General features: G+C 40.1%; 2 protein-coding genes across 6 annotated transcripts in view; both read left to right on the top strand.

The window, feature by feature from the left end:
• Positions 1 to 3,550, top strand: part of RBMS1 (RNA binding motif single stranded interacting protein 1) — a 163,453-nt gene extending 159,903 nt beyond the window's left edge. For all 3 annotated transcript variants that reach the window (XM_066612075.1, XM_066612073.1, XM_066612074.1), the window contains exon 14: positions 2,002 to 3,550. The gene's annotated coding sequence lies outside the window, so the exon portion shown is untranslated. The remainder of the gene's footprint in view (positions 1 to 2,001) is intronic.
• Positions 3,551 to 16,098: 12,548 nt separating this feature from the next.
• ITGB6 (integrin subunit beta 6) overlaps positions 16,099 to 17,767 on the top strand; it is an 85,180-nt gene continuing 83,511 nt past the window's right edge. For 2 of the 3 annotated variants that reach the window (XM_066612069.1, XM_066612071.1), the window contains exon 1: positions 16,318 to 16,597. The gene's annotated coding sequence lies outside the window, so the exon portion shown is untranslated. Of the gene's footprint in view, positions 16,151 to 16,317; positions 16,598 to 17,767 lie in introns of those variants that run through there. The other variant, XM_066612070.1, reaches the window with a different exon arrangement.

The following is a 17,767-nucleotide window of genomic DNA, read 5'->3' as shown; positions in this document are numbered from 1 at the left end:
ACGCAGGCACAGTCCATCAAGTCTTGTGCTTTTGCAAAGGTGTGATAGCACTGCTCAGTTCCAACTTCTGGATACACTTCTGGAACAGAACCACCATGTAAATTGGGGACTTACCTGTATTGGTACAACGAAGTAAGGAAGTGCATGCATATTATATTGATGTCATACTTGGCATACTGTGTGACTTCTTAATGCCAGTGATTTACCTAAGTTGGTTTGTACAGCACATCAGGTTGTCAGGGCACACAATTCTCCTTTTCATCATCTCACTATGACTTAGCAGAATGTTCTCATTGGTTTGTTCCCATTGGTTTGTGTAAGAAAGTAAGATATCTACTTGAGCCCCCAGTCTTCAATGAACCTCTGGCCCTTAGAAGACTGTTGGAGCCTACGCTGGCCCACAACTGCCAGTCGCAACCGCCAGACATGAGCTGTGGGCCAAGTTAGAGCAAGGCCTTTTATAAACCCTGAGCTCACGTGAGACCTCCAGGTCTCACGTGAGTTCAAGGCCTATAAAAGACCTTGCACAAGCACAAGGCCTGCATTTCTGCTGCTGCTGCTGTTGCAGCATGTGGTTCTATATACCTGTATTATCGTTTTCATGTGTATTATAAATACGCTTAGTAAAATTCATTCATTCATATAAGTTCCATCTCTAATAATTTATGTAAATTTATTCAAATTTGAAATGCAAATTAATTCTTTTTCCAACCCCAACCCCCAACACAGTGTCAGAGAAATGATGATGTGACCCTCCTGCCAAAATGTTTGCCCTTCCCTGGATTAAAAAAATGCATACTTGGAATCTAGCCATGTTGCAGTAATATTTTAGATAAAGGCATCTCTTAAACATCTCTTAAATAATTCCATAAGAAGGCTAGTGCTTGGAAATGTTGACTACTGAAGCAAGGAAAGAAAGCAAATTCCTCTGGAACGAAGAAATAGTAACTCCTGTTTCCAAATTTAAAAATATAAAAAGTTGACATCAAATGCTACATAGCTTCTTCAAGATTCTATAAGCAACAAAATTTAAAATATTGTAGTATGGAATTTTGTAGGACGATTGCTAACATAATGATCTAGAATGGCAGCCACTATATTTTAATGGCCATTTGCCATTTTTGAGAATTGCCATTATCAGGGTATACTGGAGATAATCAACAGAGAGAATTACTTTTGGCACATCACAATTCAATTTTACTAGACTCATTGCTTGATATTAAACAGGTACCCCTTCATTTTGCATGAATGTTATCAAGATACCTTTTGAAATTAAATTGTTTGAACGTAGTGTCATAAATACAGGCCATGCAACCCAGTAACTTTTTAAAAAATGTGTATGTGACAACTGTCTCTGAACAAAGTCCTCAAGTTCTGTTCCTAAGCCAACATTTTACTTCAATCCCAGTAATTCCTATTTGCATAGCCAATGGATCTTACTGGTATCAGATCAATAGGAAGGAACCTATTAAATATATGCCAAATCAACAATCAATGTGAACTTTTGAGAAGCAAATTATGCATCTTCTGAGAATAGACAGAGGGTCTTCTGGTAATAGAGAAGTGTGAAAAATAGTGAAGTGGCAATTTGTAGATACAAAAAAACTCATCTTAAAGCAAGGGATAGCATACTTTAAAAAATGAGTTTTGAGAGTGGGAAACGTACTGTGGCAGAAATGACACACTATAGACCTAATGCAAAAATCTTTCCCGTGACAACATGGCCTGTACTGCAGTGGTGAACTAGTTTTGAAAGTGGTGACTTGCTAGGGAAGGAAGATGTGAGAAAGAAGGGGTTACGTTCAGTTCCATCCAAGCAGGGCTGTATTGGAGCATGCAAGGCTGCAGAGTGAGTGAAGGAGAGATCAGAGAAATTCATATGAACTTGTGCGAATTCAAGTGTTTTCAGCTTGTGGAAGAAAAGATTAGGATACAAGCTTACGACTATGTATTAAAAGTGAGGCAAGTACAACTGTATTATCTTTCTTCTCTCTCTTTCAGATATGTGGAGATGACCTTTCTTAGAGGCTGAAACAATCATGGATTTTACTGATCAATTGTGCTTTAGAAATTATTGACAGTTTTGCACAGGTTCTTGAAAACGTTATTTATAATGAAATCAACTGAAACTATTTTTGCTATAAGTTCTATAAGGTGCATAAAGAAAAAAGAAAAATCCTTAAATTCATCCTAGTCGCTGGTTTTCCCCCCTTGAACAGGTTTATTTTAGTAAGAAATTTTTTATCAAGTATTATGACGCAAAAAAGAAAAAAAAGAAATAAAAATATTTCTGGCCATGCACAGATCGCAGTGGAGACATGTTTGCGTGCATGGCAGAATCCGTCTCTTGGTTTTATTTTTATTTGTTTTAATTGTATAAGATTTTCTTTTGGGTTGTTTTTTTTCCAAGTTTAAACTAGTAAAACATCCACGCTGATGTTCTGTGCTTGCCATGTGCGTGTCGCTGTAGTGCAGTGTTGCAGTTGTAGTGTCTGTTTTTCATAGCTTTCTGTTTTTTTTCCTTTGACGGTAGTGTGAAGTGTCTTATCCTTTTTCTATCAATTCCAATTTGCCTTAACTCTTTTAATGCTGTAGCTGTTTCAGTACATAGTCCAAACTAATGGTGTAGAATGCTTTTGACCAAATAAGCTGGTCTATTATGCCTTGTAAAACAGCAGGATAGGGCTTTTAAGAGGTAGTCAATTAAAATTGCTGAACAAAATCTGGCTTTTTAAAAATGTGTAGTAGGTGTTTTTAATGATTTTGTTTTCTCACATAATAATGTAAGGTTGTGAATTGCAAGATTTGGGGGTAGGGAAATGTTTTGTGTGAAACACATTTTCTGATGGGGGAAATTTTAATAGGATAAATTGTTTGTAAGGCCTTATGCCAATAGTTTTCCTCTGCTAGTTAGAAACTCTGCTGTATGATGCAATGTAAAAATCTTTTTGCCTTTTTCCAGAAGCTAATTGATGTTCTAGTTTTAGGTTGGGGGTGTTTGGGGGTGGGAAATCCGCAGAATGTTTCTGTCCTTCCTTTTGAGTAATGATAGTGCTTTAGAATGATGCTGTGCTGAGACCTAGCAAATAGAAGCGTTTGCTTTTAAAGCAAAGGCAAAAGCGAAAGGACTTCTTTTCAAACATAAGCTGAGATGTAAGTAGAAAACATACTAGATTGGGTACTAGCTCTCTATATTAGGTAAATAAAAACTTGGCACTTTTTAAAGGTAACTTTACCAAAGAACAAAGAGCCAGTAACCAATAATTCTGATTTGTCTCAGCAGTTACGTCTTCTGTACTCTTTATTTTTTTGCCGGACCAGTTTGCGGTTAGAAGAATGTGCCTTTTTTTGTACATTTGCATTTAGGTTTTATAATTTTTAATTGATGTATGGACACAAAACAAAAAGCATGAAGGAAGACTTGGATCCAAGCAGTGCCACGCTTTACATCATCACTACAAGTGTTAAGTGTAAAGGAAAAAAAAAACAATTTTGAAACTATGAAATTCCTGATTTCACAAATACACTGTTATTTGTACTTTTTACATATTAGATAATAACTCACTGCTACTAAAGCTCGTTTTATTATGATCGCATGTGTATTAAATCAAAATGGTAAATTAAGTTGTCTTCCAAAACTGTGTACTTGTCTGGTCAGCTGTGTATGATCAGTTATCTACCTCAAGGCTTATTTCCTTTTGTAATGGGACAGGTTGCTGGCCCTCCCTGTTTCCACAGACCAAATCATCCTAGCTCAGGAGCTAGGCCTAAGCAATTCTTTCTTTTCAAGTATTTTTTTTTTAGTTTTTAAATTTTATGTGAGTATTCAAGTACAGATGTCAGTGACATTTCATAGTTTCAAAAGTCAATGCTGCTCTGAGAAGTGTAGATTCTAGTAAATTACATAGTCATAAGAAATGTGTTTTTTGGGTTTTTGGGTTTTTTATTTTTTAAAGAAAAAAGTTGTGGTATTATTGGTTCTATGCTCCCTGGAATATTACTGCTTTGTCAAAGTTCAGACTTCTAGTAACACAGTTCCCCGCAGTTGGCATATTTCCAAACCTGGAAGAAAGGCTGTGTTTGCTACTTGATATATATTTTTTTTTCAATTAGCTAAACATTGAATTAGAGGGAGGGGAATAGATGCTGTTGGAAAAGTCTGAACTAAGTGCCATACTCATTATCTGGGTAAGATTTGCAAAACGTAACCTCTGTACATAAAGAAATAATCAGTTAATTAAACATCACATAGTAGACAGCCATTAAATTATAAAAAAAATAATTTATGAAGAAAGACCTTTTGTACAGATTGAAAAAAAAGATTTTCATAGAGATATCTATATGATCAAGAGAGTTAATTTTTTATTTTTGTTTTACTAGTGCCACAAACTTGCCAGTGGTAACTTATTTGTCCGGTTCAAGATAACTCTGTCATTTTGTTTCCTAGGACTTGTTGGAAAATGCCAAAAGACTTTTTTGAACTGTACATTTGATTAGATTGTTAGCTTTTTTCTGTTTTGTTTCTTTTGAAAACTTTTGAATAAAAAAGTCCAAAAAATAAAATATGACTGAATTCTTTTGTTTTACAGCAAAGGGAATCTAGAAGCTTTTCTGTCATTCTTAGAAGCTTAGAAATGTATTACATTTGCTTTCAGCATTTGTGGATGCTTAAATGAAATTGATATTAAATTTTTCCAACTACCATGCATTATTTTCAAGAAAAGTGAAATTTTCTTAAGTGGCAATAGATAGAAATGACCAACTGGTATAACTGTATCTGACTTAACAGTGTTCAGATATTCCAGACCTACCAATGTCTTAAAATCCTAGAAATTTAGCACAAGTCACATGAACACGGGACATCTGTGGTCCGTTCTTTGTTTTAATACTAGTAAAAAAAATAAGATGGATGGTGTGGGCAAGTATAGTGGAGGCTGTTTCCCAGATATAATCCCTTGTGCAGGTTTGGTGCATGTTCTGGTGTACCACACTGTTCGCTCAGAGAGACAATCAAGACAGGAGGAGTCTGACTCTCTAAGCCAGTGATTTTCAACCTTTTACATCTCATGGCACACTGACAAGGCACTAAAATGGTCAAGGTACACCACCAAGTTTTTGACAATTGACAAGGCACACCATACTGCCAGTGGGGGCTCACATCTCCCATTGGCCCTATTAATAAATGACCTTCCCCCAAGTTCCTGTGGCACACCTGTGGACCACTCGCGGCACACCAGTATGCCACGGCACAGTGATTGAAAATGGCTGCTCTAAGCAAATTGCAAGTATACTCTAGAAAGCCAATTCTGAGGGTGCTTTGTTTCCCCTTCAACTTCTAAATCAAACAGTAGAGCAGAAGGAAGTGATGAGTGAGGAAGAGATTTGTTGGTGAACTCTTGTGCGCTGGTCTCTTGATGGGTAGAAGGCAGGTATAGAAGGAATAGCACTTCTTTCACCCATCTTCTAGACCTCTGTTGCCACAAAGGGACACAGGCAATGTTTGAAAACATTCCTTTTCCAGCCGAAGTCATACTCTGTTACACTTATTTTAACTGGGCTGCCAGGTAAATAAAATCCAAAGAGGCACTGAGTGATCTAATTCTGTCCCTCTCCTTCTTATAAATTATATATACATGTTCCTTTAGGTACTGTAACTTCACCATATATAAATTGTCATTTTACCTTCATTTTGGGCATGGCTGAGATAACCACACTTGCATTGGTAGAAGATTTTGCTGTTCTCAGGTCTGGCATCAGCGGTTGGCAAGATTGTGTGTGTGCTGAAGCCCATATGGACATGATAAGCCTACTGATGATTTGGAGATTCTGTGGCATCTCCAATGGCATCCCCCATTTATCAACGAAAAAAATTGCAGAAGTAGAGAAGAGTGTGAGAATGATGGTCCCATTGAGAAATGCAGGATTATCCCATAGCACACTCTGTGGCTATTTCCCAATTTTTTTTGGGGGGGGGGGGGTGAGCTTCAGAAAACAGCAGTGCATGACTGCTGCTCTTTTTGTTGTGCTTGTACCAACATGAGAAGGACCCTACTGGATCAGACCAAAAGTCCATCTAGCCCTACTTAGGGACAAATGAATCCTCATAGGATGCTCCAATCCCACTATCAGCTTGGTTGCCTTCTTCTGCAAAGTTTCCAGCTCTCATATGCTTTGGGGGGGGGGGGGTGAACTGCACACAGTATTCAGAATTTGACTGCAATCTATTTTTTATAAAGACATAGTAATACTTGCCGTTTTCTTTTCAACCCCTTTAAGAACATGAAAAGAGCCCTCCAGGTTCAGGCCAAGGGCTCATCTAGTCCAGCTTACTGTGTCACAGTGGCCCACCAGATAGCTCAGGAAGCACTCGAGATAGCCGTACCGTGTTGCCACTCCCTTGCATCTGGCATTCAGAGATAAACATAAATTAGCTTTCCTTATAACATGCATGGTATTTGCCTTCTTCACAGCTTCCACATTTAATGTTTTCATTTTTTTATCTACTTGGTTTACAGGATCTCTCTTCTTGGTTACTATTCCCTGGGTTCAGCCCATCAACCCATTGTTAGTTCATACCAACTTGTTCTTATGTGAAGTTAGTACAAAACAACTGGTGTTGGCAGGGCCATTTTATCCTTGCAACAACCCTGTGAGGTACATTAAAATAAGAATAATTTTACTGGTGAGCTACTTCGCTGAGCAGGAATTTCTACCTGGTTCTTTCAAGTCCCTGTAAAGTCTCTCACTATTACAACACGTTGGCTTTTGTTATTTCCTGAATGTTGTTGGCCATGAGCTCCTCAAAATCATTCTTAGCCTCTTGCATTGTCTTTTTACATTTCTTTTCTTAGAATTTGTGGGGGGTTTTTTTCCTCATTAAGGTAAGACTTCTTATAGAAGGAAGCCTCCCTCCTCTTTATAGTCAGTCATGCTGGCACCCTCCTACACTTAGCAGAGCCCTTTCTCCCTCGTGGTATACACTCAAGCTGGGCTTCTATTATTGTTTTAAACAGCCTCCATACACTCTGGAGAGATTTGACCCTTTTTAATGTCTCTTTCAGCTTCTTTCTAACTAGCACTAGTCTCATTTTGGAGAAGTCCACCTTTGGAAATCAGGGTTATCAAGTCAGATTTGCTTGGCACTTTTCTCCTGACAGGAACTCTTCATGAACTATGAATTCCACATAGTTTGTACTTAGGTTCATATTTTGTTCAAGCAAAACATATTTTCTCACCAAGTGAACCTCACATGCGATGCTACATTGCTGAATGCTTTTTTGCGTTAGATTAACACCAAAATGGTGTTAATTTGCTTGTAGAACACAGGCTTGCAAAATAGAGTGCAGGTATGTAACATTCCAGTGCTGTTTTTATTCTGAGTGGGCTGTGCTCCTTTGTTTCTATCTGCTGGTATTGGTTGTAAGTAAACATGCAACATCATAGTGCTTGGATCAGAAATTGCTTGAGAGGTTATTGCTGGTTCAACCTTTCCTAGAAAAGCAATTATCTACTTCAAGAAATCCTCCAAATGCTCCAGAAAAAAAATCTTAATGCTACCTGGAGAACCTCTTATTCAGAATGCCTTTTGAACCATACCAGGTGTTACATTCTGATGTGCCTCTTGCCAACTGAAATGGTCATAGAATTACAGAGTTGGAGGGGGCTTTGCAGGGCATCTAGTACAACTCCTAGATCAATGCAGGAAATCCAGAACTAGAGAAAACCCAACAGCTGGGTTACTAGTCTCTGCCTGAAGACCTCCAAGGAAGGAGAGACATCTCCCCCCCCCCAGTAATCTCTTTTATTGTTTGAGTCTTACCACTGTGAAGTTTTCCTAATGTTCAAATCAAAATCTATCTTTCTATAACTTAAACCCATTAGATCTAGCCCTGCACTTTGGGGGAGCAGAGAACAAGTATTGACCTTCCTCTGTGTAAAAGCCTTTCAGTTTATTTGCACTCAGGTATTTTACTGAAAGACATGTTCTGGTTTTTTATCGATTGCATTTTACATTTCTGTTATGGCCCATGATTGACAGGGAAGTAAAACTGAACAGTTACTTCACATGTTGAAAACTTGACCTAAGCATAGAGGATTCATCACACATTCTTAAGGCGATGTTAGAAGTGTAGAGACTGTTGAGAGAAGGATATTCCTTTAGTAGAAAAGGGGGGGAGGAAGAAGCTTTTGATCAGTTCCAGTCAATTCCCTTCTTGCAAATATTTTGCTGATGAAATAATCCTCCAGTTATCTATGGGAAAGCAGTTCAGGACAAAGAGAACACAACACCGCCTGTATTTGCAACCAGTAAATGTGAATCTCATTGATTCCAGATGGTAGTCACATGACCCGCACAAGAACGTACAAAGAGAGAGATCCTTTATGAAAGCTGATGTGAATTCCTAAACATAAATATGAGGGGGACTTGAGGGCAAATGTGAAAACATTCCCTTCTCAAAAGGCTCTTTTGCCTTTAGGGCTGCATATCCCAGAAGTGCCTTCATCTTAGCAGCAGGATAGAATTTTCCTCTGAGCTATTTTGGGAATACAGAGGGGTAACGGCATGGAATAAACACATTCTCCTCTTCCCCAAAAGGGAATGGGTTTGGAAAGCTTTACTCTCATTAGCCACTAGAGGGCAACTACATTTTATTAATATTCAACAAGGCACTGTTTCTGCATTTATATGTCTGCAGTATCTATTTAGAGGCCTGTCATTAGAAAGAAAGAAAAGCAAATGTCTATAGAGAAATATCTTACAATATAGAACACAGCATTACCTTCCATGGTTTCCAGAAGCAGAATTTATCCATCCTACACTGGAGGGAAAAAATTGGCTGGAGGAAATACTTTTGAAAGAACTGGATAAAAGTGCTACAATGTCTTTTAACTCATTTGGCATACAGGTCCAACCTTGTTATACACGGATTTGACTCAACATGAATGGCCACTGCAAATGAGAAGGAATGTGATGATCCCTGGAGAAGGGGGGAAATGCACCCCTTTAAAATGCTTTTCTTACTATTGTAGAGATTTTTATCTCAACATGATGAGAAGGGCCCTTTAAGTTAAAGGAAAACAGTCCTTTACAATAGTTAAAGGGCAGCCAGCTGACAATCCATCAATCATTCTCCAAGGGACCCCCTCCCTTCCCCCTGAACACATGGAAGAAAGATAATCCTTTCTAAGAGCCTGGAGACTGATTGTTGGATTGTTCTCTTAATGACTCTATCTTAACATCACAAAGGTCAGCAAGGCTGTTTTTAAATCAACGGATCAAAGGGACTTTGTTTTTTAAATTGATTTGCTTTAGTGCATTTTTGCCATCCACTTGAGTTCTGGGAACAGAACTTGAGAATAATGAGATTCAACCTGTACTTGTGTGTCCTCATCCGTCTTCCCCCCTCCCCCGACTTTTGATCCCAATACAAGTTAGAGTCCAGTCCCATTCTTCCCCCTGCTGATGCAGCTGTGCTGGAATGGCAACAGCTGTATCCAGGGGTGGGGACAGATGCAGAGGTCTCCTCTAGGTAAGGAAACAATTATTTCCTTACCTTGGGGTAAGCCTCCATGGCACAGTGGAGTGTTTATTCAAACCTGGGTTCGGTAAATAGCTGGCACAGGTCTCTGTGAACCTGCGCTGCGGGATCAGGTCCAGGAAGGAGATTAGGATTCAGCAACCACTGAACCAGCCCCCTTCCTGGATCAGATGTGCCCATCCCCTACCCCATTCCACCCTCAACTTCCACCTCCTGCCTTTCCCATCGCTTTGTGTCTGCTGTCACTATCTCCATGTTGCTCTGGAGCTGCTTTACAGCAGTCAGTGGAAGAGATGCTACAACGCTGGCTGGAGTAAGTAGGATTGGGCCGCCTGTTATTCTTTAATGATAACCCTTTCTCTTTATTAAACTCTCATTTATTTGGTGAATTATGGAATCAGAGCCTCTTTTGTAATATTTTTTTCTGTATTAGGAACAGTTTTCTCCGTTTGTTCGTTACATTCAACTGGTTCTTGGAAACATTTTAATGTGCTGCTCTCCCCCCCATCTATGTCTAAAACTTTCATTTGCCCTGGGATTTTCAAGTTTTTCAGCCAAGTTTTTCAAGTGTTTCAGCCATGACTAATACAAAGAACAATGCCTGGGGGCCAACATGGTAAGGCAGAGAAATAAAGCTCCAAGAGTGACCAACATTACAAGTCAATTGAATTTTTTTCCAGACTGACATTTTACACTAAGGTAAAAATCAGAATTTTTTCCTTAGAAAAAAATACCTTAGAATTCCAGTTTGAATGTTTGAACATCATTAGATTTTGGTTCAGAAATTCTGACTAGTCAAGGCTATGTTAGGAGAAAAAAAAACCCTTTTTTGATTAATTTTAATTAATAGCAATTTTCAAATTGCCAAATTCAATTATTTTTCATTCTTTTAAAAAGTATCTAAAAGTATCCCTGATTAAAAACACTGGGATGAAGGGCTGCTCTAATTTGAAAAATATAAACTAGAACTCCAGATTTGGAGACTTGGAGAATGGTTCTGCTGAAATCATTTCAAATATAGCATAACACATGAGTAAAATCAAAACCAGCCAAGTTCAGCAAGATCTCTTCTGTAACCAATGTTCCATATTCCTCCTTGGACTGCTAAACATAAAGCCCAAAATGGCCCTCTGGTGGTCATAATAAAAAAGCTCTTCCATTTCTGTCAAAAACCTTAAGGCAGGAGTATCAGTCGCAAATGGGTTGAAAAGCCAAATTTCCTGCCCAACAGATGCTCTAGGGGTGACACTGATCATTTTTCATGTCAATGCCAAAGGAATTTTATCCCAGCTATCTGTTGTTGGCAACCTTCAGTCTCGAAAGACTATGGTATCGCGCTCTGAATGGTGGTTCTGGCACAGCGTCTAGTGTGGCTGAAAAGGCCAATTCAGAAGTGACAATCCCTTCCACACTGGGAGCAAGTGTAGTGTGTCCATGGTCTGTCTCCCTGGCTATGGGTCTTCCTTCTTTGCCTCAGTCTGTTGGCAAAGTGTCTCTTCAAACTGGGAAAGGCCATACTGCACAGCCTGCCTCCAAGCAGAATGCTCAGAGGCCAAGGTCTGTTGAGGTTCATTCCTAAGGCTTTCAGATCCCTCTTGCAGATATCCTTGTATCGCAACTATGGTCTACCCGTAAGACGTTTTCCCTGCACAAGTTCTCCATAGAGGAGATCCTTTGGGATACAACCATCGCCCATTCTCACAACATGACCAAGCCAATGCAGGCGTCTCTGTTTCAGCAGTGTATGCATGCTGGGGATTCCAGCTCGTTCCAGGACTGTGTTGTTTGGAACTTTGTCCTACCGAGGATGCGTCAGACGCAGTGCATGTGGAAAGCGTTCAGCTTCTCCTGTTGTGAGCGAAGAGTCCATGACTCGCTGCAGTTCAGAAGTGTACTCAAGATGCAAGCTCTGTAGACCTGGATCTTGATATGTTCCATCAGCTTCTTGTTGGACCAGACTCTCTTTGCGAGTCTGGAAAACATGGTAGCTGCTTTGCTGATGCATCTGTTTAGCTCAGTTTCGAGAGAAAGAGTGTCGAAGATCTTTGAGCCAAGGTACACAAAGTCATGGACAACCTCCAGTTCGTGTGTAGAGATTGTAATGCAGGGAGGTGAGTCCACATCCTGAACCATGACCTGTGTTTTCTTCAGCTATCAATCCCCCTCAAATTACATGCTACATTCAGAAATATTAAAAACTTGTTCCTTCAGTTTCGACAATGAATTTGTTCTTCAACATTTGTCACATGAATCTGAGAATAGTAGCCTTTTGTTACTGTAAATATATGTATACCTGTACATTGAAAACACATTGCTGAGGCATGTAATAGCAGCCATGGGTAGGTCAGGCCACTTGTCTGTTAAGAACATCAGTCCTGAAAAAAAAGAAAATTGTGATGAGTTTGGTGCAATATTAAGAAGCCCTAAAGGTTCTGATAAATGGTTGATAACTTTGCCTCCATGGGTTGCAGTGGGGGTGAGATATAATGTGAACTGTAATACACATTTGGATTACAATGCATTTAGGATTATACATTTAATTTTAGGAGTTAGGGAGTGATATTTTTCAGGGCTCTGTTTTTTCAGGTTACATTATTATTTAGGCGCACCCTTTTTTTGCAGGATCCCATTCATAGTGGTCAGACTAATTTTTGTTTTTCATTTCTTTCATTTTTAGAACTGTTTTAGGGTGTGTAATTGTGTTATTATATGTTTAAGGTTTTGTGTGTTTGTGTTTGTTAATTTTAGTTGTATTGATTGATTGGTAGATTCTATATATAGATAGATATAGATAGATGTTCATTTTATATAGATATAGATATATAATATTGTTTTTGTGTGTGCTGGCAGCTCATTATAGCAGGGGTGCCCAAATCCCGGCCCGCGGGCCACTTGCGGCCCGCTGGAGGTCCCCATCTGGCCCCCAGGGGGTCCCCCCCACCTCCAATGGGCACTCGGCCCTCACCCCAGCCCGCGCTGGCCGTCGCATGAGCTCTGTGCCTTGTTTTCCCTCTCTGCTGCTGAGCTCAGTGGCAGCGAAGGAAAGACGAGCCCAGCCGGCTTGCAGGGCCTTTTATAGTGGGAAGGTAACGGGAGACGTGCAGGTCTCACGTTACTTCCCACTATAAAAGACCCTGCGTGCTTGCGTGCTAGTCTCCTTTCTTGCCCAGGGGCTGGGCTAGGCTCTGCTCTGCTCTGTTTGGCTCAGCTCCCCTCCCCTCTCCTCTCCTCCTGCCACCTGAGCCAGGGGAGAGAGAGAGATCACAAGGGAGGGGAACCCAGCCCAGCTCGCAGCACGTCTCCCTCTGGAGCGAGGGAGGGCTGGTTGGCTGGCCGGCCAGGCAGGCAGGCGGCAGCAGCAGCACATGGGCAGGCAGGTAGGCAGCCCAGGCAAACGAAGGAGGGGAGGGCGAGGGGGCAGGTGAGCAGGCAGGTATGTGAAAGTGTGGAAGATCCCCCCTTCATGTTTGTGTGTGTGTGTGTGTGTGTGTGAATGGGATCATAAGCTGGCATGAAGACCCCCCACCCCTTACTAGGGTGGATGGGATCATAAACTGGATGGAATTCATTCGTTCATTTTCGGTCTCTAATATATTCATTTATGTAAATTTATTTAAATTTGAAATGTAAATTAATTCTTTTTTTTCTGGCCCCCGACACAGTGTCAGAGAGATGTTGTGGCCCTCCTGCCAAAAACTTTGAGCACCCCGATCTATAGCTGCTATAATCTGTGTGCCCCACTTCGGTTAAAAAGTGGCCACCACCATGAAAAATATGACCATCTCCACTGCCCCCCAACAAACTCTCACTTGTTTCCAAGCCCATTGGTTTCAGGACTGAATGGACACCATTGGTTTGGGTTCCGTTCATTTCCAAAATGAATGTACAAGAACGTAGTCTAGTGGTTTATAGGAGAGAAGACGCTCTCACAAGTATGCCTTGAATTAAGATTTGGATTTCATTGTTTGACCAACAGGAAGAAATATAAATCGGAAGAAAGAAATTTAGCAGTGGAAATCTGCAGCTAGTACAGTGTGGCTATTTGACAATAAATAAATTAAATAATTATAATTAAATTTAACCCAAAGGAAGGCAAAGGGGTTGGAACAAAGACTGGGGTTTGCTATGTTGGACCATTTGAGGGGCCATGTTAGTTTTGATACCCATTTTCTTCTTTTCTTGTCTGCCATTATTCACATTCTGGGAAGCCCCACCTACATAAAGGCTACTGAACCTTCTTACTGCTCTCAGACTTTTTCCTTACCCTTAAATCTTCTGCAGACATATAGATTATACCAGGGGAGGCAAACTCATTTCTCACAGTGGACCAAATAGCATTCATGATGCCTGCTGAGGACTGGAAGTGATGTCATTAAGCAGGACATGACCAGAAATAAACACTTTTCTCTCTCTTAGCAACTCGGCTACAAATGACAGAAGAGAAAATACACAAATCATGATCATATATTCAACATATGGGAGAGCCCAATGATCATGCTGGCTGCCCTTTCAGCAGTGACACCTTAGTACAGCTCAGCAGCTGACAGTAGCTCATGGTGGTGCTGGGAGATCCCAAAGCCAGATAAAGAGCTTCTATGGTCTGCATCCTTATGTTTGGAAGGACCTCCAGGTGAACTCTGAGAATCATTTGCTACAAAACAAAACATGCCAGAGTAAAGTGAGAATTTCTTTGAACTACTGGTCGTCCACCATCTTGTCACCAGACAGCAAGAGACAAAACCTCTACTGAGCATGAGTACTACAGGATAAATCCTTAAAGTACAGGATGTTTAAGGATTAAACAGTAGAGGTTTTGTCTCTTGCTCTCTGGTGACAAGATGGTGGACGACCAGCAGTTCAAAGAAATTCTCACTTTACTCTGGCATGTTTTGTTTTATAACTAATGATTCTCTGAATTCAGTTGGAGGTCTAGAATTGGATTTGATTTTGTAGAGGAAAGCAAATCTAGAATGGGACCAATTTTGATCAGAATTCAGACCAAAAGGAGAGGAATGGTTTAAAGTGGAATTGTATTCCAGATTCTCTTTCCTATTGTTCACTTTTAATGGCTGTGCCTTGGATTATAGAAATGGCTGAACAATTCTGCTCTGGTACAGACAATACTTACAAAATCTGCCTCTTTGTGGATGTTTGCACAGGGAATGCATTGTGAAAATGATGCTCCCTCACTTTTTGGTGTGCCAGATCTTCTTAGCTTTATCATGTGTGTGTGTGTGTGTGTGGGAACAGTGGATGTGAGCACATGCGTTTTTTAATGCATTGGATCAGCTAGGCACTAGAAGTATCATCTGAACTACTTCTGAGGCAATCATTCTCTATTCTGTTACCTTTTATTTACACATGATTGTTCATTGCTTGATCCCCCTTGTGTGGTGACTCTTGTCACTGAATGTACAAACTGACACTCATGGTTTGTCCCTTAAAGTTGCAATCATAAAATGATAAACAAGAATGTGTGATCAGCTCTTTAGTTTATGAACTCTCAGGGTAGGGATTATGCCATTTCTGTATGCTGATCTCAACAGCACCTGCCATATTTCTGATTCAGAACAGTAGTAATAGTACAGTATAGTGCAGTGGTTCCCAAATGTTTTAGCACTGGGATCCACTTTTTAAACCATTATCAAAACCCACTTAGCTTTACAAGACTTTTATTTTAAAAGTTTCACTTTACCAGCCTCTCAGACCTGTGTTTATCCCTTTTACTATGACGGAGGGACCACCTTCTGGAACGTTGATATCCACGTTCATCAGATCGGTGGCCTGGAAGTATTCCTCTTCTCCTGGCCTTCAAGAAGAGCCAAGGCATGTTTGCCTACTCACAAGTAAGTGTACACATCTAGCTCAATCTCACTTTCCAGAGGGCTCAATACATTTTCCTTGCCTGCTTGAAGGGGGAGGGATTACTTGAGAGTTTGTTGGGGCCTTCATTCATCAAATCAGGACCATTCTGATGGCACTGTGTTCCTCTTGGCCTGCCCTTCAAATTAGCCTGACCCTACTTGTGAGTACACATGCTGCTCCATTTCGGTTCCCATAGGGCTCCATATATTTTCCTTGTCAGCAATCAACCTGTCAGTTTTGCAACTCACCAAAAATCAGGTCGAGACCCACAGTTTGAGAACCACTGGTATAGTGTATACTATGCATATTCATATAGATATATTAATATCTATATTCATGCACACAGTGCAGGCTGAAGTGCAAGTAATCCTCCAAATTCAACAAAAAGGTTCAGAATCTTCTCTAAGATGTTCTGTGCGTGGGGGCTGAATGTGTAGTCACAAGTACTAAAGAAAATTCTGATCTGTTCATCCTGTGTTCCCTTGATCTGAAAGCATTTTCTGTGGCAGAGAAAGGCCTTTAGTCACAGTCGTTCAGTGAAACAGGTTTATCAGCCGGCTGCCAGTAACTTATCTGACAGGAACTTTACCATCAATAGGATAACAAAGCTATCCCACTTGACTTGTCCACAAAAAAATGAGTCATCTCTCTGTCCAGTCAGCCACTGATCTGACTACACATTGCTGTAAAAAGTATGCCTCTCCAACAAGCATCTGCTATGCCCACCCGAGCATTCTTTGTTTACAGTAAGTTTGAATGTATTCGACTAGCACATAGATCTCCTCCTCCTCCTTACTTCCACTACATCTCCTGTATAAGTAATACGTTGGCATAGCTTTGCCATTTGTCAGCCAGCAGTCTGTGAACACATTTGCTCGTCAATCTAATTTTAACCTTTTCTCATGCAAGCACTTGTAAACCAACCAGGCTTTCTGTCGTTCACTACTCCTTAGTCTTTCATCTAGTCATCTTTTTTTTTTCTTCAGAGAAACTTCATGTGCTTTATACAGCGAACTCCTCTTGACCATGATGTTGAATCTCTTACATCTAGACTGCTAATACCAGAATTCTGAGACTCTGTTTATTCTGCACCAAGGAGAAATGAATGCTACTTCTGGCAAAAGTAGTTGATAATGGATACCGCTAATGCATTCCAGCACTTTCCAAAACGAAAGGCCTGCCCACCTTGAAAGGTGAGTACTTTTATTAATGCATGGCGAAGAGACTCATTGCAGAAATGTCCAGATCCGTTCTTCTTGTCCCTGAAATGTTTCACTGGGGTCATGGGGGATGAATTCGGCAATGTATTTATAAATATAATCCCATTTTGGTTTATTTTAGTTCAGAGTACATTCTTGGCATTACTGAAGCAAAGGGAAGCTTGGCCCATTTTTATCTCCACATGAGCTATTAGTGCTAATTTCCCAAAGAATATATTACATTCTGAAATACACAGAACTTGGTCTGCTTTCTGTGAATCGTTGCTTTCAGCTGCTCTTGCTTCTGGATAGCAGTGTGCTGTTTAAATCAAAAGTTTCCCATAGATCAACTTTTTTCCTCTGTGAGCACAATTTGGTAGTAAGTCTTGACTATTGAATTCCAGTTATCAGTTTTGATTTGTGTCATGAGATCCCACTCTAATATAAGACTTTATTTTCACTGAAGAAGTGTCAAGGGATAAAGGGGCCCAATCGAACAGTGGGGTGTGCCTGCCCCATTGAGACTGGTGGAAATGAAGCATGCAGTCAAACTATTCATGGCCATTGATTTTTCACAATTACCTTTGGGTATTTTCAGACATTCTGTTACAAACAACTTGTTTTATAATTATTTTAAAACTTGATCGGAATAATCAACAAATCCCACACAGGACCTTTTTTTTTTTTTTTTTTTAACCTGCAGCTTTGGAGTGAGTGTTCATTAGTTTATTATTTATGAAAACAAAATGCTTCCTCGGACTGAGTCAGAGCCAATAAATGCATATTTTATGGGCTGAGGTGCAAAGTTACATGCATTACGAAGCTTACTAAATACTTTAGTACTAAATACTTTAGTCAGGCTTATAGTAGTAAAGCGTTTGAGTAATACTCTTATCGGAATATGTTCTATTTTTAATCATTGCTCTAGGCACCACAATCCTAACAGGGTATAGGACTTGTACTCAAGCTTACTTCCTCTGCTGACTCACCAAATCTACCTACAGTCATGGAAAGATTTCAAACTCTATGTACACTTACACAGGCCACAGATTGAGACCCATTTCCACATGCACATGCTCACAGATTTCCTTCCAATGTTTATTATCTTTTTTTTCTACTTAGAAACAACTTTAATGCAGAAGAAAGGCCATATGATTAGCTTAT

Source organism: Tiliqua scincoides, chromosome 1, assembly GCF_035046505.1.
Source record: "Tiliqua scincoides isolate rTilSci1 chromosome 1, rTilSci1.hap2, whole genome shotgun sequence".
In the NCBI taxonomy this organism is placed as follows: domain Eukaryota; kingdom Metazoa; phylum Chordata; class Lepidosauria; order Squamata; family Scincidae; genus Tiliqua; species Tiliqua scincoides.
This window is presented reverse-complemented; position numbering and strand designations above follow the sequence as displayed.